The 27,933-nt window shown below is 41.2% G+C and overlaps 33 non-coding genes across 33 annotated transcripts; all 33 read left to right on the top strand.

Moving 5' to 3' along the window:
* Positions 1 to 133: 133 nt before the first annotated feature.
* On the top strand, positions 134 to 206 carry trnak-cuu (transfer RNA lysine (anticodon CUU)). Its single transcript has one exon. It is a non-coding gene; the product is annotated as a tRNA-Lys (tRNA).
* A 716-nt stretch (positions 207 to 922) lies between these two features.
* trnak-cuu (transfer RNA lysine (anticodon CUU)) lies at positions 923 to 995 on the top strand. Its single transcript has one exon. It is a non-coding gene; the product is annotated as a tRNA-Lys (tRNA).
* Positions 996 to 2,820: 1,825 nt separating this feature from the next.
* Positions 2,821 to 2,893, top strand: trnak-cuu (transfer RNA lysine (anticodon CUU)). Its single transcript has one exon. It is a non-coding gene; the product is annotated as a tRNA-Lys (tRNA).
* A 2,330-nt stretch (positions 2,894 to 5,223) lies between these two features.
* Positions 5,224 to 5,296, top strand: trnak-cuu (transfer RNA lysine (anticodon CUU)). The gene has a single exon. It is a non-coding gene; the product is annotated as a tRNA-Lys (tRNA).
* Positions 5,297 to 5,686: 390 nt separating this feature from the next.
* On the top strand, positions 5,687 to 5,759 carry trnak-cuu (transfer RNA lysine (anticodon CUU)). Its single transcript has one exon. It is a non-coding gene; the product is annotated as a tRNA-Lys (tRNA).
* Positions 5,760 to 6,847: 1,088 nt separating this feature from the next.
* trnak-cuu (transfer RNA lysine (anticodon CUU)) lies at positions 6,848 to 6,920 on the top strand. The gene has a single exon. It is a non-coding gene; the product is annotated as a tRNA-Lys (tRNA).
* Positions 6,921 to 7,634: 714 nt separating this feature from the next.
* On the top strand, positions 7,635 to 7,707 carry trnak-cuu (transfer RNA lysine (anticodon CUU)). Its single transcript has one exon. It is a non-coding gene; the product is annotated as a tRNA-Lys (tRNA).
* Positions 7,708 to 8,259: 552 nt separating this feature from the next.
* Positions 8,260 to 8,332, top strand: trnak-cuu (transfer RNA lysine (anticodon CUU)). The gene has a single exon. It is a non-coding gene; the product is annotated as a tRNA-Lys (tRNA).
* A 550-nt stretch (positions 8,333 to 8,882) lies between these two features.
* trnak-cuu (transfer RNA lysine (anticodon CUU)) lies at positions 8,883 to 8,955 on the top strand. The gene has a single exon. It is a non-coding gene; the product is annotated as a tRNA-Lys (tRNA).
* A 1,033-nt stretch (positions 8,956 to 9,988) lies between these two features.
* On the top strand, positions 9,989 to 10,061 carry trnak-cuu (transfer RNA lysine (anticodon CUU)). The gene has a single exon. It is a non-coding gene; the product is annotated as a tRNA-Lys (tRNA).
* A 668-nt stretch (positions 10,062 to 10,729) lies between these two features.
* Positions 10,730 to 10,802, top strand: trnak-cuu (transfer RNA lysine (anticodon CUU)). The gene has a single exon. It is a non-coding gene; the product is annotated as a tRNA-Lys (tRNA).
* Positions 10,803 to 11,205: 403 nt separating this feature from the next.
* On the top strand, positions 11,206 to 11,278 carry trnak-cuu (transfer RNA lysine (anticodon CUU)). Its single transcript has one exon. It is a non-coding gene; the product is annotated as a tRNA-Lys (tRNA).
* A 3,129-nt stretch (positions 11,279 to 14,407) lies between these two features.
* On the top strand, positions 14,408 to 14,480 carry trnak-cuu (transfer RNA lysine (anticodon CUU)). The gene has a single exon. It is a non-coding gene; the product is annotated as a tRNA-Lys (tRNA).
* A 1,019-nt stretch (positions 14,481 to 15,499) lies between these two features.
* Positions 15,500 to 15,572, top strand: trnak-cuu (transfer RNA lysine (anticodon CUU)). Its single transcript has one exon. It is a non-coding gene; the product is annotated as a tRNA-Lys (tRNA).
* A 1,027-nt stretch (positions 15,573 to 16,599) lies between these two features.
* Positions 16,600 to 16,672, top strand: trnak-cuu (transfer RNA lysine (anticodon CUU)). Its single transcript has one exon. It is a non-coding gene; the product is annotated as a tRNA-Lys (tRNA).
* A 714-nt stretch (positions 16,673 to 17,386) lies between these two features.
* trnak-cuu (transfer RNA lysine (anticodon CUU)) lies at positions 17,387 to 17,459 on the top strand. The gene has a single exon. It is a non-coding gene; the product is annotated as a tRNA-Lys (tRNA).
* Positions 17,460 to 18,172: 713 nt separating this feature from the next.
* Positions 18,173 to 18,245, top strand: trnak-cuu (transfer RNA lysine (anticodon CUU)). The gene has a single exon. It is a non-coding gene; the product is annotated as a tRNA-Lys (tRNA).
* Positions 18,246 to 18,646: 401 nt separating this feature from the next.
* On the top strand, positions 18,647 to 18,719 carry trnak-cuu (transfer RNA lysine (anticodon CUU)). Its single transcript has one exon. It is a non-coding gene; the product is annotated as a tRNA-Lys (tRNA).
* Positions 18,720 to 19,120: 401 nt separating this feature from the next.
* On the top strand, positions 19,121 to 19,193 carry trnak-cuu (transfer RNA lysine (anticodon CUU)). Its single transcript has one exon. It is a non-coding gene; the product is annotated as a tRNA-Lys (tRNA).
* Positions 19,194 to 20,058: 865 nt separating this feature from the next.
* Positions 20,059 to 20,131, top strand: trnak-cuu (transfer RNA lysine (anticodon CUU)). The gene has a single exon. It is a non-coding gene; the product is annotated as a tRNA-Lys (tRNA).
* Positions 20,132 to 20,833: 702 nt separating this feature from the next.
* Positions 20,834 to 20,906, top strand: trnak-cuu (transfer RNA lysine (anticodon CUU)). Its single transcript has one exon. It is a non-coding gene; the product is annotated as a tRNA-Lys (tRNA).
* Positions 20,907 to 21,619: 713 nt separating this feature from the next.
* Positions 21,620 to 21,692, top strand: trnak-cuu (transfer RNA lysine (anticodon CUU)). Its single transcript has one exon. It is a non-coding gene; the product is annotated as a tRNA-Lys (tRNA).
* A 389-nt stretch (positions 21,693 to 22,081) lies between these two features.
* Positions 22,082 to 22,154, top strand: trnak-cuu (transfer RNA lysine (anticodon CUU)). The gene has a single exon. It is a non-coding gene; the product is annotated as a tRNA-Lys (tRNA).
* Positions 22,155 to 22,557: 403 nt separating this feature from the next.
* On the top strand, positions 22,558 to 22,630 carry trnak-cuu (transfer RNA lysine (anticodon CUU)). Its single transcript has one exon. It is a non-coding gene; the product is annotated as a tRNA-Lys (tRNA).
* Positions 22,631 to 23,031: 401 nt separating this feature from the next.
* On the top strand, positions 23,032 to 23,104 carry trnak-cuu (transfer RNA lysine (anticodon CUU)). The gene has a single exon. It is a non-coding gene; the product is annotated as a tRNA-Lys (tRNA).
* Positions 23,105 to 23,493: 389 nt separating this feature from the next.
* On the top strand, positions 23,494 to 23,566 carry trnak-cuu (transfer RNA lysine (anticodon CUU)). Its single transcript has one exon. It is a non-coding gene; the product is annotated as a tRNA-Lys (tRNA).
* An 877-nt stretch (positions 23,567 to 24,443) lies between these two features.
* trnak-cuu (transfer RNA lysine (anticodon CUU)) lies at positions 24,444 to 24,516 on the top strand. Its single transcript has one exon. It is a non-coding gene; the product is annotated as a tRNA-Lys (tRNA).
* Positions 24,517 to 24,917: 401 nt separating this feature from the next.
* trnak-cuu (transfer RNA lysine (anticodon CUU)) lies at positions 24,918 to 24,990 on the top strand. The gene has a single exon. It is a non-coding gene; the product is annotated as a tRNA-Lys (tRNA).
* A 239-nt stretch (positions 24,991 to 25,229) lies between these two features.
* Positions 25,230 to 25,302, top strand: trnak-cuu (transfer RNA lysine (anticodon CUU)). The gene has a single exon. It is a non-coding gene; the product is annotated as a tRNA-Lys (tRNA).
* Positions 25,303 to 25,691: 389 nt separating this feature from the next.
* Positions 25,692 to 25,764, top strand: trnak-cuu (transfer RNA lysine (anticodon CUU)). The gene has a single exon. It is a non-coding gene; the product is annotated as a tRNA-Lys (tRNA).
* Positions 25,765 to 26,167: 403 nt separating this feature from the next.
* trnak-cuu (transfer RNA lysine (anticodon CUU)) lies at positions 26,168 to 26,240 on the top strand. The gene has a single exon. It is a non-coding gene; the product is annotated as a tRNA-Lys (tRNA).
* A 239-nt stretch (positions 26,241 to 26,479) lies between these two features.
* trnak-cuu (transfer RNA lysine (anticodon CUU)) lies at positions 26,480 to 26,552 on the top strand. The gene has a single exon. It is a non-coding gene; the product is annotated as a tRNA-Lys (tRNA).
* Positions 26,553 to 27,266: 714 nt separating this feature from the next.
* trnak-cuu (transfer RNA lysine (anticodon CUU)) lies at positions 27,267 to 27,339 on the top strand. The gene has a single exon. It is a non-coding gene; the product is annotated as a tRNA-Lys (tRNA).
* The last annotated feature ends 594 nt before the right edge of the window (positions 27,340 to 27,933 follow it).

The following is a 27,933-nucleotide window of genomic DNA, read 5'->3' as shown; positions in this document are numbered from 1 at the left end:
GACTCTTAATCTCAGGCTCGTTGGTTCGATCCCCACATTGGGCGGCGGTTTGTTTTGTGGGATGTTTTGTCTTGTTTTAGGCCTATTCTAGACTCCATACCAGATTTAAAGACACAGTACTGAACAAGAAGAAGCCCGGTTAGCTCAGTCGGTAGAGCATGAGACTCTTAATCTCAGGGTCGTGGGTTCGAGCCCCACATTGGGCGGCAGTTTGTTTTGTGGGATGTTTTGTCTTGTTTTAGGCATATTCTAGACTCCAAACCAGATTTTAAATCATTGTACTGAACAAGTACAATCCTGGTTAGCTCAGTCGGTAGAGCATGAGACTCTTTATCTCAGGGTCATGGTTTCAAGCACCAAATTGGATGATCGTTTGTTTCATGGAACGTTTTGTCTGTACTTAGGCCGATTCTAGACTCCATACCAGATTTAAAGACACAGTACTGGACTAGTTAACCTACAGTTATCTCAGTTGGTAGAGCACGAGAGTCTTAATTTTAGGTTGTTTGTTCAAGCCCCACTTTGGAAGGTAGTTTGTTTTGTCTTAAGTCTTGGGTGTATTCTAGACTCCAAACCAGATTTAAAGACACAGTACTAAACTAGTTGATACCCAGTTATCTCAGTCAGTAGAGCGTGGGACTCTTAATCTCAGGGTCGTGGGTTTAAGCCCCACATTGGAGGGTTGTTTGTTTCAAGTAAAGTTTTGTCTGTATTTAGGCCTATTGTAGACTCCATACTAGGTTTAAAGACACAGTACTGAACTAGTTAATGCCATGTTAGCTCAGTTTGGTAGAGCATGAGACTCTTAATCTCAGAATCGTGTGTTCGAGCCCTCTTTGGCTGGTAGTTTGTTTTGTCTTAAATCTTAGGTGTATTCTACACTCCAAACCAGATTTAAAGACACAGTACTGAACAAGAAGATGCCCGGTTAGCTCAGTCGGTAGAGCATGAGACTCTTAATCTCAGGGTCGTGGGTTAGAGCCCCACATTGGGTGGCAGTTTGTTTTGTGGGATGTTTTGTCTTGTTTTAGGCATATTCTATACTCCGAACCAGATTTTAAATCATTGTACTGAACGAGTACAATCCTGGTTAGCTCAGTCGGTAGAGCATGAGACTCTTAATCTCATGGACGTGGGTTAGACCCCCACATTGGGCGGCAGTTTGTTTTGTGGGATGTTTTGTCTTGTTTTAGGTATATTCTTGACTCCAAACCAGATTTAAAATCATTGTACTGTACAAATACAATCCTGGTTAGCTCAGTCAGTAGAGCATGAGACTCTTACCCTCATGGTCTTGGGTTCAGGCCCCACATTGGACGGTCGTTTGTTTCATTTAAAGTTTTGTCTGTATTTAGGCCTATTCTAGACTCCATACTAGGTTTAAAGACACAGTACTGAACCAGTTAACGCCGTGTTAGCTCAGTTGGTAGAGCATGAGACTCTTAATCTCAAATTCGTGTGTTCGAGCACACTTTGGCTGGTAGTTTGTTTTGTCTTAAGTCTTAGGTGTATTCTACACTCCAAGCCAGATTTAAAGACACAGTACTGAACTACTTGATACCCAGTTAGCTCAGTCAGTAGAGCATGGGACTCTTAATCTCAGGGTCGTGGGTTCAAGCCCCGCATTGGACGGTTGTTTGTTTCATGTAAAGCTTTGTCTGTATTTAGGCCTATTCTAGACTCCATACTAGGTTTAAAGACACAGTACTGAACTAGTTATCGCCGTGTTAGCTCAGTTGGTAGCGCATGGGACTCTTAATCTCAAATTCGTGTGTTTGAGCCCACTTTGGCTGGTAGTTTGTTTTGTCTTAAATTTTAGGTGTATTCTACACTCCAAACCAGATTTAAAGACACAGTACTGAACAAGAAGATGCCCGGTTAGTTTAGTCGGTAGAGCATGAGACTCTTAATTTCAGGGTCGTGGGTTCGAGCCCCACATTGGGTGGCAGTTTGTTTTGTGGGATGTTTTGTCTTCTTTTAGGCATATTCTAGACTCCAAACCAGATTTTAAATCATTGTACAGAACAAGTTCAATCCTGGTTAGCTCAGTCGGTAGAGCATGAGACTCTTAATCTCAAGGTCGTTGGTTAGATCCCCACATTGGGCGACGGTTTGTTTTGTGGGATGTTTTGTCTTGTTTTAGGCATATTCTTGACTCCAAACCAGATTTAAAATCATTGTACTGTACAAGTACAATCCTGGTTAGCTCAGTCAGTAGAGCATGAGACTCTTTATCTCAGGGTCATGGGTTCAAGACCCAAATTGGATGATCGTTTGTTTCATGGAACGTTTTGTCTGTACTTAGGCCTATTCTAGACTCCATACCAGATTTAAAGAAACAGTACTGGACTAGTTAATGCACGGTTATCTCAGTTGGTAGAGCATGAGAGTCTTAATCTTAGGTTGTTTGTTCGAGCCCCACTTTGGAAGGTAGTTTTTTTTGTCTTAAGTTTTAGGTGTATTCGAGACTCCAAACCAGATTTAAAGACACAGTACTGAACTAGCTAATACCCAGTTACTTCAGTCAGTAAAGCATGAGACTCTTAATCTCATGGTCGTGGTTTCAAGCCCCACATTGGACGGTCGTTTGTTTCATGTAAAGTTTTGTTTGTATTTAGGCCTATTCTTGACTCCATACTAGGTTTAAAGACACATTACTGAACTTGTTAACGCCGTGTTAGCTCAATTGGTAGAGCATGAGACTCTTAATCTCAAATTCCAGTGTTCGAGCCCACTTTGGCTGGTAGTTTGTTTTGTCTTAAGTCTTAGGTGTATTCTACACTCCAAACCAGATTTAAAGACAGTACTGAAGAAGAAGCTGCCCGGTTAGCTCAGTCGGTAGAGCATGAGACTCTTAATCTCAGGGTCGTGGGTTTGAGTCCCACATTGGGCGGCAGTTTGTTTTGTCTTGTTTTAGGCATATTCTAGACTCCAAACCAGATTTTAAATCATTGTACTGAACAAGTACAATCCTGGTTAGCTCAGTCGGTAGAGCATGAGACTCTTTATCTCAGGGTCATGGGTTTAAACCCCAAATTGGATGATCGTTTTTTTCATGGAACGTTTTGTCTGTACTTAGGCCGATTGTAGACTCCATACCAGATTTAAAGACACAGTACTGAACAAGAAGATGCCAGGTTAGCTCAGTCGGTAGAGCATGTGACTCTTAACTCTTTGACTGCCAGACGTTTTCAGAAAAGGGATGCCGTCAGTGCCAGCCGATTTAAGCATTTTGACTGATCTTTCAAGGTCCACAGAAAATGTTCTGTTTGGACTATGGAAACACACATACTACCAAATGAAAGATTGAACTTTCATCTGTCATCTTGGGATCTTTCTACCTTATTCCGTTGTTAAGTAATCAACAATAGAAAATGGTTAGTTTCATACGATTTCGCTTGTTTTGGACCCAAATACGGAGAAATCAAGCTTTTAGTGAAACGATATTATTTCTGCACTCAAGTGAATTTTACACTTCTTTTTGTCCATGAATGATGCCACAAACACCTAAATAGTGCTTTACTTCTATAAAACACTACCACCAAGAATGAAAAAGTGTTTTTTGATAGCAAAATACGTTTATTTACATTCAACAGTGTAACAATTTGACAACAATTTGGCAAACTATTTACAAATGTGTGCAACTGTGGTGCTATTTACAAATATGTGGATGTTTCAACGACAGTTTTTCTTTTTGTGTAACATTCTCCTTCGTGCAAGGAGACGCAACAGCATTTGCACAACAGATTGCCTCTTCGCGTGCAAAAGCTACACTTTCTTGCCGGCCGTTTTTTTCCGGGGAATAGCAAGTATATACTGCAGTGTGTGTTGCCATCAAGTCTACTATCAGGATCATGTTACGGTTACGTTACGGTGGTGTTACGTCTGGCTTCCTCATGTCCTTCAGTTGCTATACCGGGTGGTAAGAGATGTTCTGATCCATCTTATCCACTCCATTCATGGTGGCATCGTAGTCCAGAAACAGTGTCTTCTCCGTGATCAGACTGTACCCGCTCCTCCGATGAATATGCATTGGACTCGGGGTACTCTTCATTGTCCGACAAAATGTCCGCATGTGCAGCTCCGGCGTTAGCAGCGCTAGCCGGTGATGCTTTATGACGTGAGAATAAAGGCCGCGTCCAACTGTGGCGTCCAACTGTGGCGTCAACCTCGGGATTCACCATCATAATCAATGTGCATTGGTCGATGCTTTTCGACAACTCTCCATCGCCCGATCGAATGTCCGATTGTGTAGAAGTACCCGGTCGGTTATTGTGCGCGTTTTCCGGCGTTAGCAGCGCTAGCCGCGCTTAGCCGGTGAGGCTTACTACGTGATCATAACGGTCGCATCAAGGCTTCAAACTTTGGCGTCAAGCTCGGAGTCATCATCATCGTCGACATCAATGCGCTTTTTAGTATTGATCGATGCTTTCCGTCTTTGAAAAAAATGCTCAAGCGTGAGCTGCTTGCAACCGGTCGCCATTGTGGCTTCATCAGCCATTGTCTCCTCAACACTCTAGCTCCGCCTCACGTCTTCTACTGACGCCCACGGTGGGCGGCCCATTCAACCTTGTGCAAAGAGAGTCATCGCTGCCATCTAGGGGCCAAAACGAGTCATTATACTAACCAGATCTGCTTGATACTTTCAGCACAGCTGCCCAAGGCTTTCCTCCACCCGTTTCCAAAAAAAACAAAAAATAACATAGTGAACGTCTTTTAACGTCCTCGGCGCCCTTCCGTAGGTTTTTACTAAACGTTTTATAACGTTTATGGCGGTCAAAGAGTTAATCTCAGGGTTGTGGGTTCGAGCCCCACATTGGGCGGCAGTTTGTTTTGTGGGATGTTTTGTCTTGTTTTAGGCATATTCTAGACTCCAAACCAGATTTTAAATCATTGTACTAAACACGTACAATTCTGGTTAGCTCAGTCAGTAGAGCATGAGACTCTTAATCTCATGGTCGTGGGTTCAAAGCCCACATTGGACGGTCGTTTGTTTCATGTAAAGTTTTGTCTGTATTTAGGCCTATTCTAGACTCCATACTAGGTTTAAAGACACAGTACTGAACCAGTTAACGCCGTGTTAGCTCAGTTGGTAGAGCATGAGACTCTTAATCTCAAATTCGTGTGTTTGAGCCCACTTTGGCTGGTAGTTTGTTTTTTCTGAACTCTTAGGTGTATTCTACACTCCAAACCAGATTTAAAGACAGTACTTAACAAGAAGACGCCCGGTTAGCTCAGTCGGTAGAGCATGAGACTCTTAATCTCAGGGTCGTGGGTTTGAGCCCCACATTGGGCGGCAGATTGTTTTGTCTTGTTTTAGGCATATTCTAGACTCCAAACCAGATTTTAAATCATTGAACTGAACAAGTACAATCCTGGTTAGCTCAGTCGCTTGAGCATGAGACTCTTTATCTCAGGGTCATGGGTTCAAGCCCAAAATTGGATGGTTGTTTGTTTCATGTAAAGTTTTGTCTGTATTTAGGCCTATTCTAGACTCCATACTAGGTTTAAAGACACAGTACTGAACCAGTTAACGCCGTGTTAGCTCAGTTGGTAGAGCATGAGACTATTAATCTCAAATTCGTGTGTTTGAGCCCACTTTGGCTGGTAGTTTGTTTTTTCTGAACTCTTAGGTGTATTCTACACTCCAAACCAGATTTAAAGACACAGTACTTAACAAGAAGACGCCCGGTTAGCTCAGTCGGTAGAGCATGAGACTCTTAATCTCAGGGCCGTGGGTTCGAGCCCCAAATTGGGCGTCAGTTTGTTTTGTGCGATGTTTTGTCTTGTTTTAGGTATATTCTTGACTCCAAACCAGATTTAAAATCATTGTACTTGTTAGATTATTAACATTGTTTTTCAGTTTCAATTTATATTTTAACCGTTTTGGATATTAGTTATAAAGATATAAATATAAGACAACAGTTAATTCATATGTTAAGCCAATCTATAGTCCTTTGTTCTCTTGCCTGGGAAAGAGAAGGGTAACAGGTTTCTTTTCTATAATATCTAAAGGGAGTATAGTTGGTACCAGTCTCTGTCCGGTTGAAGAGAGTCCAAGGACAGGCTGATTTATTATTGTTCAAGTCTAATCTGATTTGTACCCATGGGAACTTGCTTATGGGAGGGGAGAGGGATTTTTTCGTATGCACTGACTTTGAATAAATAACTGTGTGGGCGGCAGTTTGTTTTGTGGGATGTTTTGTCTTGTTTTAGGCATATTCTAGACTCCAAACCAGATTTTAAATCATTGTGCTGAACAAGTACAATCCTGGTTAGCTCAGTCGGTAGTGCATGAGACTCTTTATCTCAGGGTCATGGGTTCAAGCCCCAAATTGGATGATCGTTTGTTTCATGGAAGGTTTTGTCTGTACTTAGGCTGATTCTAGACTCCATACCAGATTTAAAGACACAGTACTGGACTAGTTAACGCACGGTTATCTCAGTTGGTAGAGCATGAGAGTCTTAATTTTTGGTTGTTTGTTCGAGCCCCACTTTGGAAGGTAGTTTGTTTTGTCTTAAGTCTTAGGTGTATTCTACACTCCAAACCAGATTTAAAGACACAGTACTGAACAACAAGACTGTGGTTCAAACCCCACATTGGACGGTCGTTTGTTTCATGTAAAGTTTTGTCTGTATTTAGGCCTATTCTAGACTCCATACTAGGTTTAAAGACACAGTACTGAACTAGTTAACGCCGTGTTAGCTCAGTTGGTAGAGAATGAAACTCTTACTCTCAAATTCGTGTGTTCGAGCCCACTTTGGCTGGTAGTTCATTTTGTCTTAAGTCTTAGAAGTATTCTACACTCCAAACCAGATTTAAAGACACAGTACTGAACAAGAAGATGCCCGGTTAGCTCAGTCGGTAGAGCATGAGACTCTTAATCTCAGGGTTGTGGGTTCGAGCCCCACATTGGGCAGCAGTTTGTTTTGTGGGATGTTTTGTTTTGTTTTAGGCATATTCTAGACTCCAAACCAGATTTTAAATCATTGTACTGAACAAGTACAATCCTGGTTAGTTCAGTCGCTAGAGCATGAGACTCTTTATCTCAGGGTCATGGGTTCAAGCCCAAAATTGGATGATCGTTTGTTTCATGGAACGTTTTGTCTGTACTTAGGCCGATTATAGACTCCATACCAGATTTAAAGACACAGTACTGGACTAGTTAACGCACAGTTATCTCAGTTGGTAGAGCATGAGAGTCTTAATTTTAGGTTGTTTTTTCGAGCCCCACTTAGGAAGGTAGTTTGTTTTGTCTTAAATCTTAGGTGTATTCTAGACTCCAAACCAGATTTAAAGACACAGTACTGAACTAGCTAATACCCAGTTAGCTCAGTTAGTAGAGCATGGGACTCTTAATCTCAGGGTCGTTGGTTCAAGCCCCACATTGGACGGTTGTTTGTTTCATGTAAATTTTGTCTGTATTTAGGCCTATTCTTGACTCCATACTAGGTTTAAAGACACAGTACTGAACTAGTTAATGCCGTGTTAGCTCAGTTTGTAGAGCATGAGACTCTTAATCTCAAATTCGTGTGTTCGAGCCCACTTTGGCTGGTAGTTTGTTTTGTCTTAAATCTTAGGTGTATTCTACACTCAAAACCAGATTTAAAGACACAGTACTGAACAAGAAGACTCCTGGTTAGCTCAGTCGGTAGAGCATGAGACTCTTAATCTCAGGGTCGTGGGTTCGAGCCCCACATTGGGCGGCAGTTTGTTTTGTGGGATGTTTTGTCTTGTTTTAGGCATATTCTAGACTCCAAACCAGATTTTAAATCATTATACTGTACAAGTATAATCCTGGTTAGCTCAGTCAGTAGAGCATGAGACTCTTAATCTCATGGTCGTGGGTTCAAGCCCCACATTGGACGGTTGTTTGTTTCATGTAAAGTTTTGTCTGTATTTAGGCCTATTCTAGACTCCATACTAGGTTTAAAGACACAGTACTGAACTATTTAACGCAGTGTTAGCTCAGTTGGTAGAGAATGAGACTCTTACTCTCAAATTCGTGTGTTCGAGCCCACTTTGGCTGGTAGTTCGTTTTGTCTTAAGTCTTAGGTGTATTCTAAACTCCAAACCAGATTTAAAGACACAGTACTAAACAAGAAGACGCCCGGTTAGCTCAGTCGGTAGAGCATGCGACTCTTAATCTCAAATTCGTGTGTTCGAGCCCATTTGGCTGGTAGTTTGTTTTGTCTAAAATCTTAGGTGTATTCTAAACTCCAAACCAGATTTAAAGACACAGTACTAAACAAGAAGGCGCCCGGTTAGCTCAGTCGGTAGAGCATGAGACTCTTAATCTCAGGGTCGTGGGTTCGAGCCCCACATTGGGCGGCAGTTTGTTTTGTGGGATGTTTTGTCTTGTTTTAGGCATATTCTAGACTCCAAACCAGATTTTAAATCATTATACTGTACAAGTATAATCCTGGTTAGCTCAGTCAGTAGAGCATGAGACTCTTAATCTCATGGTCGTGGGTTCAAGCCCCACATTGGACGGTCGTTTGTTTCATGTAAAGTTTTGTCTGTATTTAGGCCTATTCTAGACTCCATACTAGCTTTAAAGACACAGTACTGAACTATTTAACGCCGTGTTAGCTCAGTTGGTAGAGAATGAGACTCTTACTCTCAAATTCGTGTGTTCGAGCCCACTTTGGCTGGTAGTTCGTTTTGTCTTAAGTCTTAGGTGTATTCTAAACTCCAAACCAGATTTAAAGACACAGTACTAAACAAGAAGACGCCCGGTTAGCTCAGTCGGTAGAGCATGAGACTCTTAATCTCACTTTCGTGTGTTCGAGCCCATTTGGCTGGTAGTTTGTTTTGTCTAAAATCTTAGGTGTATTCTAAACTCCAAACCAGATTTAAAGACAGTACTAAACAAGAAGGCGCCCGGTTAGCTCAGTCGGTAGAGCATGAGACTCTTAATCTCAGGGTCGTGGGTTCGAGCCCCACATTGGGCGGCAGTTTGTTTTGTGGGATGTTTTGTCTTGTTTTAGGCATATTCTAGACTCCAAACCAGATTTTAAATCATTGTACTGAACAAGTACAATCCTGGTTAGCTCAGTCGGTAGAGCATGAGACTATTTATCTCAGGGTCATGGTTTCAAGCACCAAATTGGATGATCGTTTGTTTCATGGAACGTTTTGTCTGTACTTAGGCCGATTCTAGACTCCATACCAGATTTAAAGACACAGTACTGGACTAGTTAACCTACAGTTATCTCAGTTGGTAGAGCATGAGAGTCTTAATTTTAGGTTGTTTGTTCGAGCCCCACTTTGGAAGGTAGTTTGTTTTGTCTTAAGTCTTGGGTGTATTCTAGACTCCAAACCAGTTTTAAAGACACAGTACTAAACTAGTTGATACCCAGTTATCTCAGTCAGTAGAGCGTGGGACTCTTAATCTCAGGGTCGTGGGTTTAAGCCCCACATTGGACTGTTGTTTGTTTCATTTAAATTTTGTCTGTATTTAGGCCTATTCTAGACTCCAACCAACCTAGTAGGTTTAAAGACACAGTATTGAACTAATTAACGCCATGTTAGCTCAGTTGGTAGAGCATGAGACTCTCAATCTCAAATTCGTGTGTTCGAGCCCACTTTGGCTGGTAGTTTGTTTTGTCTTAAGTCTTAGGTGTATTCTACACTCCAAACCAGATTTAAAGACACAGTACTGAACAAGAAGACGCCTGGTTAGCTCACTCCGTAGAGCATGAGACTCTTAATCTCAGGGTCATGGGTTCTAACCCCACATTGGGCGGCAGTTTCTTTTGTGGGATGTTTTGTCTTGTTTTAGGCATATTCTAGACTCCAAACCAGATTTTAAATCATTGTACTGAACAAGTACAATCCTGGTTAGCTCAGTCGGTAGAGCATGAGACTCTTAATCTCAAATTCGTGTGTTCGAGTCAATTTGGCTCGTAGTTTGTTTTGTCTAAAATCTTAGGTGTATTCTAAACTCCAAACCAGATTTAAAGACACAGTACTGAACAAGAAGAAGCCCGGTTAGCTCAGTCGGTAGAGCATGAGACTCTTAATCTCAGGGTCGTGGGTTTGAGCCCCACATTGGGTGGCAGTTTGTTTTGTGGGATGTTTTGTCTTGTTTTAGGCATATTCTAGACTCCAAACCAGATTTTAAATCATTGTACTGAACAAGTACAATCCTGGTTAGCTCAGTCGCTTGAGCATGAGACTCTTTATCTCAGGGTCATGGGTTCAAGCCCAAAATTGGATGATCGTTTGTTTCATGGAACGTTTTGTCTGTACTTAGGCCGATTATAGACTCCATACCAGATTTAAAGACACAGTACTGGACTAGTTAACGCACAGTTATCTCAGTTGGTAGAGCATGAGAGTCTTAATTTTAGGTTGTTTGTTCGAGCCCCACTTTGGAAGGTAGTTTGTTTTGTCTTAAGCCTTAGGTGTATTCTACACTCCAAACCAGATTTAAAGACACAGTACTGAACAACAAGACTGTGGTTCAAACCCCACATTGGACGGTTGTTTGTTTCATGTAATTTTTGTCTGTATTTAGGCCTATTCTAGAATCCATACTAGGTTTAAAGACACAGTACTGAACTAGTTAACTCCGTGTTAGCTCATATTGGTAGAGCATGAGACTCTTAATCTCAAATTCGTGTGTTCGAGAACCTCTTTGGCTGGTAGTTTGTTTTGTCTTAAGTCTTAGGTGTATTCTTCACTCCAAACCAGATTTAAAGACACAGTACTGAACAACAAGATGCCTGGTTAGCTCAGTCGGTAGAGCATGAGACTCTTAATCTCAGGGTCGTGTGTTCGAGCCCCACATTGGGCGGCAGTTTGTTTTGTGGGATGTTTTGTCTTGTTTTAGGCATATTCTAGACTCCAAACCAGATTTTAAATCATTGTACTGAACATGTACAATTCTGGTTAGCTCAGTCAGTAGAGCATGAGACTCTTAATCTCATGGTCGTGGGTTCAAGCCCCACATTGGGTGGTCGTTTGTTTCATGTAAAGTTTTGTCTGTATTTAGGCCTATTCTCGACGCCATACTAGGTTTAAAGACACAGTACTGAACCAGTTAACGCCGTGTTAGCTCAGTTGGTAGAGCATGAGACTCTTAATCTCAAAATTCGTGTGTTTGAGCCCACTTTGGCTGTTAGTTTGTTTTGTCTGAACTCTTAGGTGTATTCTACACTCCAAACCAGATTTAAAGACACAGTACTTAACAAGAAGACACCCGGTTAGCTCAGTCGGTAGAGCATGAGACTCTTAATCTCAGGGTCGTGGGTTCGAGCCCCACATTGGGCGGCAGTTTGTTTTGTGCGATGTTTTGTCTTGTTTTAGGTATATTCTTGACTCCAAACCAGATTTAAAATCATTGAACTGTACAAGTACAATCCTGGTTAGCTCAGCCAGTAGAGCATGAGAGTCTTTATCTCAGGGTCATGGGTTCAAGCCCCAAATTGAATGATTGTTTGTTTCATGGAACGTTTTGTCTCTACTTAGGCCTATTCTAGACTCCATTACAGATTTAAAGACACAGTACTGGACTAGTTAACGCACGGTTATCTCAGTTGGTAGAGCATGAGAGTCTTAATTTTTGGTTGTTTGTTCGAGCCCCACTTTGGAAGGTAGTTTGTTTTGTCTTAAGTCTTAGATGTATTCTACACTCCAAACCAGATTTAAAGACACAGTACTGAACAAGAAGAAGCCCGGTTAGCTCAGTCGGTAGAGCATGAGACTCTTAATCTCAGGGTCGTGTGTTCGAGCCCCAAATTGGGCGGCAGTGTTTTTTGTGGGATGTTTTGTCTTGTTTTAGGCATATTCTAGACTCCAAACCAGATTTTAAATCATTGTACTGAACAAGTACAATCCTGGTTAGCTCAGTCGTTAGTGCATGAGACTCTTTATCTCAGGGTCATGGGTTAAAGCCCCAAATTAGATGATCGTTTGTTTCATGGAACGTTCTGTCTGTATTTAGGCCTATTCTAGACTACATTCCAGATTTAAAGACACAGTACTGGACTAGTTAACGCACGGTTATCTCAGTTGGTAGAGCATGATGGTCTTAATTTTTGGTTGTTTGTTCGAGCCCCACTTTGGAAGGTAGTTTGTTTTGTCTTAAGTCTTAGGTGTTGTTAGAGTAGGCAATATTAAGTATTGTACTCTTTGCGTGTTCAATTAACTGAATGGTGAGATTCTGGTGAAGAAGTCCCTTTGCAAAGGTATCAAAAGCTTTTGATGACAACAATTGAACTCACTCAAACAGTGGTCTGTTCAGATTGTGTGTCCTTCTCCTCCGGCACATCATTATTTATTGAAAAGTGGGTGAATACGAAAAGTCTCCTCCCATCAGCAAGTTCCCAGGAATACAAATCAGATTAGAGAAAAACAATACATCAGCCTGTGCCTCCCCTCTTCCGACCGGCTGAGACCGGTACTAGACTAAACTCCCTTCAAGATAGCAAATGGAAGAAACCCGTTGCCCTTCTTCTGAGAGTGAGACAGATAAGAATACAATTCTATTCATTGAGCCATACTGCTATAACTAAATCCAAAACGGCTAAAATATAAATTGAAACTGAAAAACAATGTTAATAACTTAACATTCCCTCATTTGAGCTCATGAGAGCTCAACACATTAAAACATTTTTTTTTCAATGGTTGTGTGGTGGAAATAATTATCATTAAAACATCCCTTTAGCAGGAGAGGAGGTAGTTTAGCAATCATATGACATTAAAAAACAATTTGATACATGTAAAAGATTTTTAGTGGAATAAGCATAGCATATGTGAGGCTTAACATAAAATGTTGTTCATTAAAAGTGTCGCAATGTATCAGCAGACGAATATGTGTTCTTTGAAGCCATCTCGTGATGAAGTTCTTTGTTGAATGAAAAGATGTCGTTGTCATCTTTTTTGCAGAACCCCAGAATAGATTGCCTGCAAATGTGATTCTCGTGATGATTGCCCAGGAAAAGGCACTTGACTTGATCCGTTGAATGATGTCAAAACGATGTCGAATGATGTCGAAACGGCCGCTCCAGAACCGAACACTGGGTCAGCTGACGTGGCTCCCAGGTCGGAGGTGATAAGATTGATGATCATCAGTTGATGAGATAGCCGGCAGCCTTGTAGACCAGTTGTGGAATTTCATCTCTCCTTTCCGTTATCAACCTGAGAGCGGAATATGTTTTTAGTCTTCTCATAAACCCACATAAATTTTATTTGGAGGAAAAACCCTGATAGTTTTTGTTAGTTGGGATTAGTAAATGTTATTTGGTTAAGATCCGTAGGTCCTGTGCTGTTGGAACAGGAAAATATCTATTTTTTTTTACATTGAAATAGAGCCCAGCCTTTGATTGAGTTGAATCACATTCGCATTCATTAATATAAGACAGAGCTTGTAAATATTTATTTTTCAAATAGGTTTTGTTTAATAATACGTAATTTTTTTTTTTTACCACGACTAAATTTGTTCTAAATTTGCATAACTGTGCCTTTCACCATCCTGAAAGGAATCATTTTACTAGCATATCATATATTCTCTTCCCAGAATCCCACGACCGATCGAATCGTGATGATCCTGGAAAAAGCTCACATATTCATATTATCTATACTCTTTTGCAAACACTGGGCTCCAAACATTACATTTTTCTAAAATAAAAGATATAATATAATATAATTACCTTCATCCGGCGAATATGCATTATTGTCCTTGCTTGCTTCAGACTTACTTTGCTGCTCGATTTCCTCTGGTAGATTTCTTCATATTCAAACTGTGGATTATCACTTCAAAACCTTTTCATTTTTCAAACTGTGGATTATCACTTCAAAACCTTTTCATTTTTCAAACTGTGGATTATCACTTCAAAACCTTTTCATTTTTCAAACTGTGGATTATCACTTCAAAACCTTTTAATTTTTCAAACTGTGGATTATCACTTCAAAACCTTTTCATTTTTTAATCTACTAATTCGTCTACATTGGTTAATTTCTTAAACATAAACTCCCTCATTTTGACAAAGATCCACTGACTTCGTCAATGTGGGATGTTTTGTCTTGTTTTAGGCATATTCTAGACTCCAAACCAGATTTTAAATCATTATACTGTACAAATACAATCCTGGTTAGCTCAGTCAGTCGAGCATGAGACTCTTAATCTCGAGGTCGTGGGTTCAAGCCCCACATTGGACGGTCGTTTGTTTCATGTAAAGTTTTGTCTGTATTTAGGCCTATTCTAGACTCCATACTAGGTTTAAAGACACAGTACTGAACTAGTTAACGCCGTGTTAGCTCAGTTGGTAGAGAATGAGACTCTTACTCTCGAATTCGTGTGTTAGAGCCCACTTTGGCTGGTAGTTCATTTTGTCTTAAGTCTTAGAAGTATTCTACACTCCAAACCAGATTTAAAGACACAGTACTGAACAAGGAGATGCCCGGTTAGCTCAGTCGGTAGAGCATGAGACTCTTAATCTCAGGGTCGTGGGTTCGAGCCCCACATTGGGCGGCAGTTTGTTTTGTGGGATGTTTTGTCTTGTTTTAGGCATATTCTAGACTCCAAACCAGATTTTAAATCATTGTACTGAACAAGTACAATCCTGGTTAGCTCAGTCGCTAGAGCATGAGACTCTTCATCTCAGGGTCATGGGTTCAAGCCCAAAATTGGATGATCGTTTGTTTCATGGAACATTTTGTCTGTACTTAGGCCGATTTTAGACTCCATACCAGATTTAAAGACACAGTACTGGACTAGTTAACGCACAGTTATCTCAGTTGGTAGAGCATGAGAGTCTTAATTTTAGGTTGTTTTTTCGAGCCCCATTTAGGAAGGTAGTTTGTTTTGTCTTAAGTCTTAGGTGTATTCTAGACTCCAAACCAGATTTAAAGACACAGTACTGAACTAGCTGATACCCAGTTAGCTCAGTCAGTAGAGCATGGGACTCTTAATCTCAGGGTCGTGTGTTCAAGCCCTACATTGGACGGTTGTTTGTTTCATGTAAATTTTGTCTGTATTTAGGCCTATTCTCGACTCCATACTAGGTTTAAAGACCCAGTACTGAACTAGTTAACGCCGTGTTAGCTCAGTTGGTAGAGCATGAGATTCTTAATCTCAAATTCGTGTGTTGGAGCCCACTTTGGCTGGTAGTTTGTTTTGTCTTAAGTGTATTCTACACTCCAAACCAGATTTAAAGACACAGTACTGAACAAGAAGACGCCTGGTTAGCTCAGTCGGTAGAGCATGAGACTCTTAATCTCAGTGTCATGGGTTCTAACCCCACATTGGGCCGCAGTTTCTTTTGTGGGATGTTTTGTCTTGTTTTAGGCATATTCTAGACTCCAAACCAGATTTTAAATCATTGTACTGAACAAGTGCAATCCTGGTTAGCTCAGTCGGTAGAGCATGAGACTCTTAATCTCAAATTCGTGTGTTCGAGCCCATTTGGCTGGTAGTTTGTTTTGTCTAAAATCTTAGGTGTATTCTAAACTCCAAACCAGATTTAAAGACACAGTACTGAACAAGAAGACGCCCGGTTAGCTCAGTCGGTAGAGCATGAGACTCTTAATCTCAGGGTCGTGGGTTGGAGCCCCACATTGGGTGGCAGTTTGTTTTGTGGGATGTTTTGTCTTGTTTTAGGCATATCCTAGACTCCAAACCAGATTTTAAATCATTGGACTGAACAAGTACAATCCTGGTTAGCTCAGTCGGTAGAGCATGAGACTCTTTATCTCAGGGTCATGGGTTCAAGCCCCAAATTGGATGATCGTTTGTTTCATGGAATGTTTTGTCTGTACTTTGGCCTATTCTCGACTCCATACCAGATTTAAAGACACAGTACTGGACTAGTTAACGCACGGTTATCTCAGTTGGTAGAGCATGAGAGTCTAAATTTTAGGTTGTTTGTTAGAGCCCCACTTTGGAAGGTAGTTTGTTTTGTCTTAAGTTTTAGGTGTATTCTAGACTCCAAACCAGATTTAAAGACACAGTACTGAACTAGCTGATACACAGTTAGCTCAATCAGTAGAGCATGGGACTCTTAATCTCAGGGTCGTTGGTTCAAGCCCCACATTGGACTGCTGTTTGTTTCATTTAAATTTTGTCTGTATTTAGGCCTATTCTAGACTCCATACTAGGTTTAAAGACAAAGTACTGAACTAGTTAACGCCGTGTTAGCTCAGTTGGTAGAGCATGAGACTCTTAATCTCAAATTCATGTGTTTGAGCCCCACTTTGTAAGGTAGTTTGTTTTGTCTTAATTTTTAGGTGTATTATAGACTCCAAACCAGATTTAAAGACACAGTACTGAACTAGCTGATACCCAGTTTGCTCAGTCAGTAGAGCATGGGACTCTTAATTTCAGGGTCGTGGGTTCGTGCCCCACATTGGACGGTTGTTGGTTTCATGTAAAATTTGTCTGTATTTAGGCCTATTCCAGACTCCATACTAGGTTTAAAGACACAGTACTGAACTAGTTAACGCCGTGTTAGCTAAGTTGGTAGAGAATGAGACTCTTACTCTCAAATTCGTTTGTTCGAGCCCACTTTGGCTGGTAGTTCATTTTGTCTTAAGTCTTAGAAGTATTCTACACTCCAAACCAGATTTAAAGACACAGTACTGAACAAGTAGATGCCCGGTTAGCTCAGTCAGTAGAGCATGAGACTCTTAATCTCAGGGTCGTGGGTTCGAGCCCCACATTGGGTGGCAGTTTGTTTTGTGGGATGTTTTGTCTTGTTTTAGGCATATTCTAGACTCCAAACCAGATTTTAAATCATTGTACTGAACAAGTACAATCCTGGTTAGCTCAGTCGCTTGAGCATGAGACTCTTTATCTCAGGGTCATGGGTTCAAGCCCAAAATTGGATGATCGTTTGTTTCATGGAACGTTTTGTCTGTACTTAGGCCGATTATAGACTCCATACCAGATTTAAAGACACAGTACTGGACTAGTTAACGCACAGTTATCTCAGTTGGTAGAGCATGAGAGTTTTAATTTTAGGTTGTTTTTTCGAGCCCCACTTTGGAAGGTAGTTTCTTTTGTCTTAAGTCTTAGGTGTATTCTAGACTCCAAACCAGATTTAAAGACACAGTACTGAACTAGCTGATACTCAGTTAGCTCAGTCAGTAGAGCATGGGACTCTAAATCTCAGGGTCGTGGGTTCAAGCCCCACATTGGACGGTTGTTTGTTTCATGTAAATTTTGTCTGTATTTAGGCCTATTCTCGACTCCATACTAGGTTTAAAGACACAGTACTGAACTAGTTAACGCCGTGTTAGCTCAGTTGGTAGAGCATGAGACTCTTAATCTCAAATTCGTGTGTTCGAGCCCACTTTGGCTGGTAGTTTGTTTTGTCTTAAGTCTTAGGTGTATTCTACACTCCAAACCAGATTTAAAGACACAGTACTGAACAAGAAGATGCCCGGTTAGCTCAGTCGGTAGAGCATGAGACTCTTAATCTCAGGGTCGTGGGTTTGAGCCCCACATTGGGCGGCAGTTTGTTTTGTGGGATGTTTTTTCTTGTTTTAGGCATATTCTAGACTCCAAACCAGATTTAAATCATTGTACTGATCAAGTACAATCCTGGTTAGCTCAGTCGCTTGAGCATGAGACTTTTTATCTCAGGGTCATGGGTTCAAGCCCAAAATTGGATGATCGTTTGTTTCATGAAACGTTTTGTCTGTACTTAGGCCGATTATAGACTACATACCAGATTTAAAGACACAGTACTGGACTAGTTAACGCACAATTATCTCAGTTGGTAGAGCATTAGAGTCTTAATTTTAGGTTGTTTTTTCGAGCCCCACTTTGGAAGGTAGTTTGTTTTGTCTTAAATCTTAGGTGTATTCTAGACTCCAAACCAGATTTAAAGACACAGTACTGAACTAGCTGATACCCAGTTAGCTCAGTCAGTAGAGCATGGGACTCTTAATCTCAGGGTCGTGGGTTCAAGCCCCACATTGGACGGTTGTTTGTTTCATGTAAATTTTGTCTGTATTTAGGCCTATTCTCGACTCCATACTAGTTTTAAAGACACAGTACTGAACTAGTTAACACCGTGTTAGCTCAGTTGGTAGAGAATGAGACTCTTACTCTCAAATTCGTGTGTTTGAGTCCACTTTGGCTGGTAGTTTGTTTTGTCTTAAGTCTTAGAAGTATTCTACACTCCAAACCAGATTTAAAGACACAGTACTGAACAAGAAGATGCCTGGTTAGCTCAGTCGGTAGAGCATGAGACTCTTAATCTCAGGGTCGTGGGTTCGAGCCCCACATTGGGCGGCAGTTTGTTTTGTGTGATGTTTTGTCTTGTTTTAGGCATATTCTAGACTCAAAACCAGATTTTAAATCATTGTACTGAACAAGTACAATCCTGGTTAGCTCAGTCGTTAGTGCATGAGACTCTTAATCTCATGGTTGTGGGTTCAAGCCCCACATTGGACGGTTGTTTGTTTCATGTAAATTTTGTCTGTATTTAGGCCTATTCTCGACTCCATACTAGGTTTAAAGACACAGTACTGAACTAGTTAATGCCGTGTTAGCTCAGTTGGTAGAGCATGAGACTCTTAATCTCAAATTCGTGTGTTCGAGCCCACTTTGGCTGGTAGTTTGTTTTGTCTTAAGTCTTAGGTGTATTCTCCACTCCAAACCAGATTTAAAGACACAGTGCTGAACAAGGAGATGCCCGGTTAGCTCAGTCGGTAGAGCATGAGACTCTTAATCTCAGGGTCGTGGGTTCGAGCCCCACATTGGGCGGCAGTTTCTTTTGTGGGATGTTTTGTCTTGTTTTTGGCATATTCTAGACTCCAAACCAGATTTTAAATCATTGTACTGAACAAGTACAATCCTGGTTAGCTCATTCGTTAGTGCATGAGACTCTTAATCTCATGGTTGTGGGTTCAAGCCCCACATTGGACGGTTGTTTGTTTCATGTAAATTTTGTCTGTATTTAGGCCTATTCTCGACTCCATACTAGGTTTAAAGACACAGTACTGAACTAGTTAATGCCGTGTTAGCTCAGTTGGTAGAGCATGAGACTCTTAATCTCAAATTCGTGTGTTCGAGCCCACTTTGGCTGGTAGTTTGTTTTGTCTTAAGTCTTAGGTGTATTCTCCACTCCAAACCAGATTTAAAGACACAGTGCTGAACAAGGAGATGCCCGGTTAGCTCAGTCGGTAGAGCATGAGACTCTTAATCTCAGGGTCGTGGGTTCGAGCCCCACATTGGGCGGCAGTTTCTTTTGTGGGATGTTTTGTCTTGTTTTTGGCATATTCTAGACTCCAAACCAGATTTTAAATCATTGTACTGAACAAGTACAATCCTGGTTAGCTCAGTCGCTAGTGCATGAGACTCTTTATCTCAGGGTCATGGGTTCAAGCCCCAAATTGGAAGATTGTTTGTTTCATGGAACATTTTGTCTGTACTTAGGCCTATTCTAGACTCCATTCCAGATTTAAAGACACAGTACTGGACCTAGTTAACGCACGGTTATCTCAGTTGGTAGAGCATGAGAGTCTTAATGTTTGGTTGTTTGTTCGAGTCCCACTTTGGAAGTTAGTTTGTTTTGTCTTAAGTCTTAGGTGTATTCTAGACTCCAAACCAGATTTTAAATCATTATACTGTACAAGTACAATCCTGGTTAGCTCAGTCAGTCGAGCATGAGACTCTTAATCTCATGGTCGTGGGTTCAAGCCCCACATTGGGCGGCAGTTTGTTTTGTCTTGTTTTAGGCATATTCTAGACTCAAAACCAGATTTAAAGACACAGTACTGAACTAGCTGATACCCAGTTAGCTCAGTCAGTAGAGCATGGGACTCTAAATCTCAGGGTCGTGGGTTCAAGCCCCACATTGGACGGTTGTTTGTTTCATGTAAATTTTGTCTGTATTTAGGCCTATTCTCGACTCCATACTAGGTTTAAAGACACAGTACTGAACTAGTTAACGCCGTGTTAGCTCAGTTGGTAGAGCATGAGACTCTTAATCTCAAATTCGTGTGTTCGAGCCCACTTTGGCTGGTAGTTTGTTTTGTCTTAAGTCTTAGGTGTATTCTACACTCCAAACCAGATTTAAAGACACAGTACTGAACAAGAAGACGCCCGGTTAGCTCAGTCAGTAGAGCATGAGACTCTTAATCTCATGGTTGTGGGTTCAAGCCCCACATTGGACGGTTGCTTGTTTCATGTAAATTTTGTCTGTATTTAGGCCTATTCTCGACTCCATACTAGGTTTAAAGACACAGTACTGAACTAGTTAATGCTGTGTTAGCTCAGTTGGTAGAGAATGAGACTCTTACTCTCAAATTCGTGTGTTCGAGCCCACTTTGGCTGGTAGTTCCTTTTGTCTTAAGTCTTAGAAGTATTCTACACTCCAAACCAGATTTAAAGACACATTACTGGACTAGTTAACGCACAGTTATCTCAGTTGGTAGAGCATGAGAGTTTTAATTTTAGGTTGTTTTTTCGAGCCCCACTTTGGAAGGTAGTTTCTTTTGTCTTAAGTCTTAGGTGTATTCTAGACTCCAAACCAGATTTAAAGACACAGTACTGAACTAGCTGATACCCAGTTAGCTCAGTCAGTTGAGCATGGGACTCTAAATCTCAGGGTCGTGGGTTCAAGCCCCACATTGGACGGTTGTTTGTTTCATGTAAATTTTGTCTGTATTTAGGCCTATTCTCGACTCCATACTAGGTTTAAAGACACAGTACTAAACTAGTTAACGCCGTGTTAGCTCAGTTGGTAGAGCATGAGACTCTTAATCTCAAATTCGTGTGTTCGAGCCCACTTTGGCTAGTAGTTTGTTTTGTCTTAAGTCTTAGGTGTATTCTACACTCCAAACCAGATTTAAAGACACAGTACTGAACAAGAAGATGCCCGGTTAGCTCAGTCGGTAGAGCATGAGACTCTTAATCTCAGGGTCGTGGGTTCGAACCCCACATTGGGCGGCAGTTTGTTTTGTGGGATGTTTTGTCTTGTTTTAGGCATATTCTAGACTCCAAACCAGATTTAAATCATTGTACTGATCAAGTACAATCCTGGTTAGCTCAGTCGCTTGAGCATGAGACTCTTTATCTCAGGGTCATGGGTTCAAGCCCAAAATTGGATGATCGTTTGTTTCATGGAATGTTTTGTCTGTACTTAGGCCGATTATAGACTCCATACCAGATTTAAAGACACAGTACTGGATTAGTTAACGCACAATTATCTCAGTTGGTAGAGCATCAGAGTCTTAATTTTAGGTTGTTTTTTCGAGCCCCACTTTGGAAGGTAGTTTGTTTTGTCTTAAGTCTTAGGTGTATTCTAGACTCCAAACCAGATTTAAAGACACAGTACTGAACTAGCTGATACCCAGTTAGCTCAGTCAGTAGAGCATGGGACTCTTAATCTCGGGGTCGTGGGTTCAAGCCCCACATTGGACGGTTGTTTGTTTCATGTAAATTTTGTCTGTATTTAGGCCTATTCTCGACTCCATACAAGGTTTAAAGACACAGTACTGAACTAGTTAACACCGTGTTAGCTCAGTTGGTAGAGAATGAGACTCTTACTCTCAAATTCGTGTGTTCGAGTCCACTTTGGCTGGTAGTTCGTTTTGTCTTAAGTCTTAGAAGTATTCTACACTCCAAACCAGATTTAAAGACACAGTACTGAACAAGAAGATGCCTGGTTAGCTCAGTCGGTAGAGCATGAGACTCTTAATCTCAGGGTCGTGGGTTCGAGCCCCACATTGGGCGGCAGTTTGTTTTGTCTTGTTTTAGGCATATTCTAGACTCAAAACCAGATTTTAAATCATTGTACTGAACAAGTGCAATCCTGGTTAGCTCAGTCGTTAGTGCATGAGACTCTTAATCTCATGGTTGTGGGTTCAAGCCCCACATTGGACGGTTGTTTGTTTCATGTAAATTTTGTCTGTATTTAGGCCTATTCTCGACTCCATACTAGGTTTAAAGACACAGTACTGAACTAGTTAATGCCGTGTTAGCTCAGTTGGTAGAGAATGAGACTCTTACTCTCAAATTCGTGTGTTCGAGCCCACTTTGGCGGGTAGTTTGTTTTGTCTTAAGTCTTAGGTGTATTCTCCACTCCAAACCAGATTTAAAGACACAGTACTGAACAAGGAGATGCCCGGTTAGCTCAGTCGGTAGAGCATGAGACTCTTAATCTCAGGGTCGTGGGTTCGAGCCCCACATTGGGCGGCAGTTTCTTTTGTGGGATGTTTTGTCTTGTTTTTGGCATATTCTAGACTCCAAACCAGATTTTAAATCATTGTACTGAACAAGTACAATCCTGGTTAGCTCAGTCGTTAGTGCATGAGACTCTTTATCTCAGGGTCATGGGTTCAAGCCCCAAATTGGAAGATTGTTTGTTTCATGGAAAGTTTTGTCTGTACTTAGGCCTATTCTAGACTCCATTCCAGATTTAAAGACACAGTACTGGACCTAGTTAACGCACGGTTATCTCAGTTGGTAGAGCATGAGAGTCTTAATTTTTGGTTGTTTGTTCGAGCCCCACTTTGGAAGTTAGTTTGTTTTGTCTTAAGTCTTAGATGTATTCTACACTCCAAACCAGATTTAATGACACAGTACTGAACAAGAAGATGCCCGGTTAGCTCAGTCGGTAGAGCATGAGACTCTTAATCTCAGGGTCGTGGGTTCGAACCCCACATTGGGCGGCAGTTTGTTTTGTGGGATGTTTTGTCTTGTTTTAGGCATATTCTAGACTCCAAACCAGATTTAAATCATTGTACTGATCAAGTACAATCCTGGTTAGCTCAGTCGCTTGAGCATGAGACTCTTTATCTCAGGGTCATGGGTTCAAGCCCAAAATTGGATGATCGTTTGTTTCATGGAATGTTTTGTCTGTACTTAGGCCGATTATAGACTCCATACCAGATTTAAAGACACAGTACTGGATTAGTTAACGCACAATTATCTCAGTTGGTAGAGCATCAGAGTCTTAATTTTAGGTTGTTTTTTCGAGCCCCACTTTGGAAGGTAGTTTGTTTTGTCTTAAGTCTTAGGTGTATTCTAGACTCCAAACCAGATTTAAAGACACAGTACTGAACAAGAAGATGCCTGGTTAGCTCAGTCGGTAGAGCATGAGACTCTTAATCTCAGGGTCGTGGGTTCGAGCCCCACATTGGGCGGCAGTTTGTTTTGTCTTGTTTTAGGCATATTCTAGACTCAAAACCAGATTTTAAATCATTGTACTGAACAAGTGCAATCCTGGTTAGCTCAGTCGTTAGTGCATGAGACTCTTAATCTCATGGTTGTGGGTTCAAGCCCCACATTGGACGGTTGTTTGTTTCATGTAAATTTTGTCTGTATTTAGGCCTATTCTCGACTCCATACTAGGTTTAAAGACACAGTACTGAACTAGTTAATGCCGTGTTAGCTCAGTTGGTAGAGAATGAGACTCTTACTCTCAAATTCGTGTGTTCGAGCCCACTTTGGCTGGTAGTTTGTTTTGTCTTAAGTCTTAGGTGTATTCTCCACTCCAAACCAGATTTAAAGACACAGTACTGAACAAGGAGATGCCCGGTTAGCTCAGTCGGTAGAGCATGAGACTCTTAATCTCAGGGTCGTGGGTTCGAGCCCCACATTGGGCGGCAGTTTCTTTTGTGGGATGTTTTGTCTTGTTTTTGGCATATTCTAGACTCCAAACCAGATTTTAAATCATTGTACTGAACAAGTACAATCCTGGTTAGCTCAGTCGTTAGTGCATGAGACTCTTTATCTCAGGGTCATGGGTTCAAGCCCCAAATTGGAAGATTGTTTGTTTCATGGAAAGTTTTGTCTGTACTTAGGCCTATTCTAGACTCCATTCCAGATTTAAAGACACAGTACTGGACCTAGTTAACGCACGGTTATCTCAGTTGGTAGAGCATGAGAGTCTTAATTTTTGGTTGTTTGTTCGAGCCCCACTTTGGAAGTTAGTTTGTTTTGTCTTAAGTCTTAGATGTATTCTACACTCCAAACCAGATTTAATGACACAGTACTGAACAAGAAGACGGCCGGTTAGCTCAGTCGGTAGAGCATGAGACTCTTAATCTCAGGGTCGTGTGTTCGAGCCCCACATTGGGCGGCAGTTTGTTTTGTGTGATGTTTTGTCTTGTTTTAGGCATATTCTAGACTCAAAACCAGATTTTAAATCATTGTACTGAACAAGTACAATCCTGGTTAGCTCAGTCGTTAGTGCATGAGACTCTTAATCTCATGGTTGTGGGTTCAAGCCCCACATTGGACGGTTGCTTGTTTCATGTAAATTTTGTCTGTATTTAGGCCTATTCTCGACTCCATACTAGGTTTAAAGACACAGTACTGAACTAGTTAATGCCGTGTTAGCTCAGTTGGTAGAGAATGAGACTCTTACTCTCAAATTCGTGTGTTCGAGCCCACTTTGGCTGGTAGTTTGTTTTGTCTTAAGTCTTAGGTGTATTCTCCACTCCAAACCAGATTTAAAGACACAGTACTGAACAAGGAGATGCCCGGTTAGCTCAGTCGGTAGAGCATGAGACTCTTAATCTCAGGGTCGTGGGTTCGAGCCCCACATTGGGCGGCAGTTTCTTTTGTGGGATGTTTTGTCTTGTTTTTGGCATATTCTAGACTCCAAACCAGATTTTAAATCAATGTACTGAACAAGTACAATCCTGGTTAGCTCAGTCGTTAGTGCATGAGACTCTTAATCTCAGGGTCGTGGGTTCAAGCCCCACATTGGATGGTTGTTTGTTTCATGTAAATTGTGTCTGTATTTAGGCCTATTCTCGACTCCATACTAGGTTTAAAGACACAGTACTGAACTAGTTAACGCCGTGTTAGCTCAGTTGGTAGAGCATGAGACTCTTAATCTCAAATTCGTGTGTTCAAGCCCACTTTGGCTGGTAGTTTGTTTTGTCTTAAGTCTTAGGTGTATTCTCCACTCCAAACCAGATTTAAAGACACAGTACTGAACAAGAAGACGCCCGGTTAGCTCAGTCGGTAGAGTATGAGACTCTTAATCTCAGGGTCGTGGGTTCAAGCCCCACATTGGACGGTTGTTTGTTTCATGTAAATTTTGTCTGTATTTAGGCCTATTCTCGACTCCATACAAGGTTTAAAGACACAGTACTGAACTAGTTAACACCGTGTTAGCTCAGTTGGTAGAGAATGAGACTCTTACTCTCAAATTCGTGTGTTCGAGTCCACTTTGGCTGGTAGTTCGTTTTGTCTTAAGTCTTAGAAGTATTCTACACTCCAAACCAGATTTAAAGACACAGTACTGAACAAGAAGATGCCTGGTTAGCTCAGTCGGTAGAGCATGAGACTCTTAATCTCAGGGGCGTGGGTTCGAGCCCCACATTGGGCGGCAGTTTGTTTTGTCTTGTTTTAGGCATATTCTAGACTCATAACCAGATTTTAAATCATTGTACTGATCAAGTGCAATCCTGGTTAGCTCAGTCGTTAGTGCATGAGACTCTTAATCTCATGGTTGTGGGTTCAAGCCCCACATTGGACGGTTGTTTGTTTCATGTAAATTTTGTCTGTATTTAGGCCTATTCTCGACTCCATACTAGGTTTAAAGACACAGTACTGAACTAGTTAATGCCGTGTTAGCTCAGTTGGTAGAGAATGAGACTCTTACTCTCAAATTCGTGTGTTCGAGCCCACTTTGGCTGGTAGTTTGTTTTGTCTTAAGTCTTAGGTGTATTCTCCACTCCAAACCAGATTTAAAGACACAGTACTGAACAAGGAGATGCCCGGTTAGCTCAGTCGGTAGAGCATGAGACTCTTAATCTCAGGGTTGTGGGTTCGAGCCCCACATTAAGCGGCAGTTTCTTTTGTGGGATGTTTTGTCTTGTTTTTGGCATATTCTAGACTCCAAACCAGATTTTAAATCATTGTACTGAACAAGTACAATCCTGGTTAGCTCAGTCGTTAGTGCATGAGACTCTTTATCTCAGGGTCATGGGTTCAAGCCCCAAATTGGAAGATTGTTTGTTTCATGGAAAGTTTTGTCTGTACTTAGGCCTATTCTAGACTCCATTCCAGATTTAAAGACACAGTACTGGACCTAGTTAACGCACGGTTATCTCAGTTGGTAGAGCATGAGAGTCTTAATTTTTGGTTGTTTGTTCGAGCCCCACTTTGGAAGTTAGTTTGTTTTGTCTTAAGTCTTAGATGTATTCTACACTCCAAACCAGATTTAAAGACACAGTACTGAACAAGAAGACGGCCGGTTAGCTCAGTCGGTAGAGCATGAGACTCTTAATCTCATGGTTGTGGGTTCAAGCCCCACATTGGACGGTTGCTTGTTTCATGTAAATTTTGTCTGTATTTAGGCCTATTCTAGACTCCATACTAGGTTTAAAGACACAGTACTGAACTAGTTAACGCCGTGTTAGCTCAGTTGGTAGAGAATGAGACTCTTACTCTCAAATTCGTGTGTTCGAGCCCACTTTGGCTGGTAGTTCATTTTGTCTTAAGTCTTAGAAGTATTCTACACTCCAAACCAGATTTAAAGACACAGTACTGAACAAGGAGATGCCCGGTTAGCTCAGTCGGTAGAGCATGAGACTCTTAATCTCAGGGTCGTGTGTTCGAGCCCCACATTGGGTGGCAGTTTCTTTTGTGGGATGTTTTGTCTTGTTTTTGGCATATTCTAGACTCCAAACCAGATTTTAAATCATTGTACTGAACAAGTACAATCCTGGTTAGCTCAGTCGCTTGAGCATGAGACTCTTTATCTCAGGGTCATGGGTTCAAGCCCAAAATTGGATGATCGTTTGTTTCATGGAACATTTTGTCTGTACTTAGGCCGATTATAGACTCCATACCAGATTTAAAGACACAGTACTGGACTAGTTAACGCACAGTTATCTCAGTTGGTAGAGCATGAGAGTTTTAATTTTAGGTTGTTTTTTCGAGCCCCACTTTGGAAGGTAGTTTCTTTTGTCTTAAGTCTTAGGTGTATTCTAGACTCCAAACCAGATTTAAAGACACAGTACTGAACTAGCTGATACCCAGTTAGCTCAGTCAGTTGAGCATGGGACTCTAAATCTCAGGGTCGTGGGTTCAAGCCCCACATTGGACGGTTGTTTGTTTCATGTAAATTTTGTCTGTATTTAGGCCTATTCTCGACTCCATACTAGGTTTAAAGACACAGTACTAAACTAGTTAAGGCCGTGTTAGCTCAGTTGGTAGAGCATGAGACTCTTAATCTCAAATTCGTGTGTTCGAGCCCACTTTGGCTGGTAGTTTGTTTTGTCTTAAGTCTTAGGTGTATTCTACACTCCAAACCAGATTTAAAGACACAGTACTGAACAAGAAGATGCCCGGTTAGCTCAGTCGGTAGAGCATGAGACTCTTAATCTCAGGGTCGTGGGTTCGAACCCCACATTGGGCGGCAGTTTGTTTTGTGGGAAGTTTTGTCTTGTTTTAGGCATATTCTAGACTCCAAACCAGATTTAAATCATTGTACTGATCAAGTACAATCCTGGTTAGCTCAGTCGCTTGAGCATGAGACTCTTTATCTCAGGGTCATGGGTTCAAGCCCAAAATTGGATGATTGTTTGTTTCATGGAATGTTTTGTCTGTACTTAGGCCGATTATAGACTCCATACCAGATTTAAAGACACAGTACTGGATTAGTTAACGCACAATTATCTCAGTTGGTAGAGCATGAGAGTCTTAATTTTAGGTTGTTTTTTCGAGCCCCACTTTGGAAGGTAGTTTCTTTTGTCTTAAGTCTTAGGTGTATTCTAGACTCCAAACCAGATTTAAAGACACAGTACTGAACTAGCTGATACCCAGTTAGCTCAGTCAGTAGAGCATGGGACTCTTAATCTCAGGGTCGTGGGTTCAAGCCCCACATTGGACGGTTGTTTGTTTCATGTAAATTTTGTCTGTATTTAGGCCTATTCTCGACTCCATACAAGGTTTAAAGACACAGTACTGAACTAGTTAACACCGTGTTAGCTCAGTTGGTAGAGAATGAGAC

This window comes from Leptonotus elevatus, chromosome 15 (genome assembly GCF_054856555.1).
Source record: "Leptonotus elevatus isolate MCC_2025b chromosome 15, RoL_Lele_1.0, whole genome shotgun sequence".
Lineage (NCBI taxonomy): Eukaryota > Metazoa > Chordata > Actinopteri > Syngnathiformes > Syngnathidae > Leptonotus > Leptonotus elevatus.
This window is presented reverse-complemented; position numbering and strand designations above follow the sequence as displayed.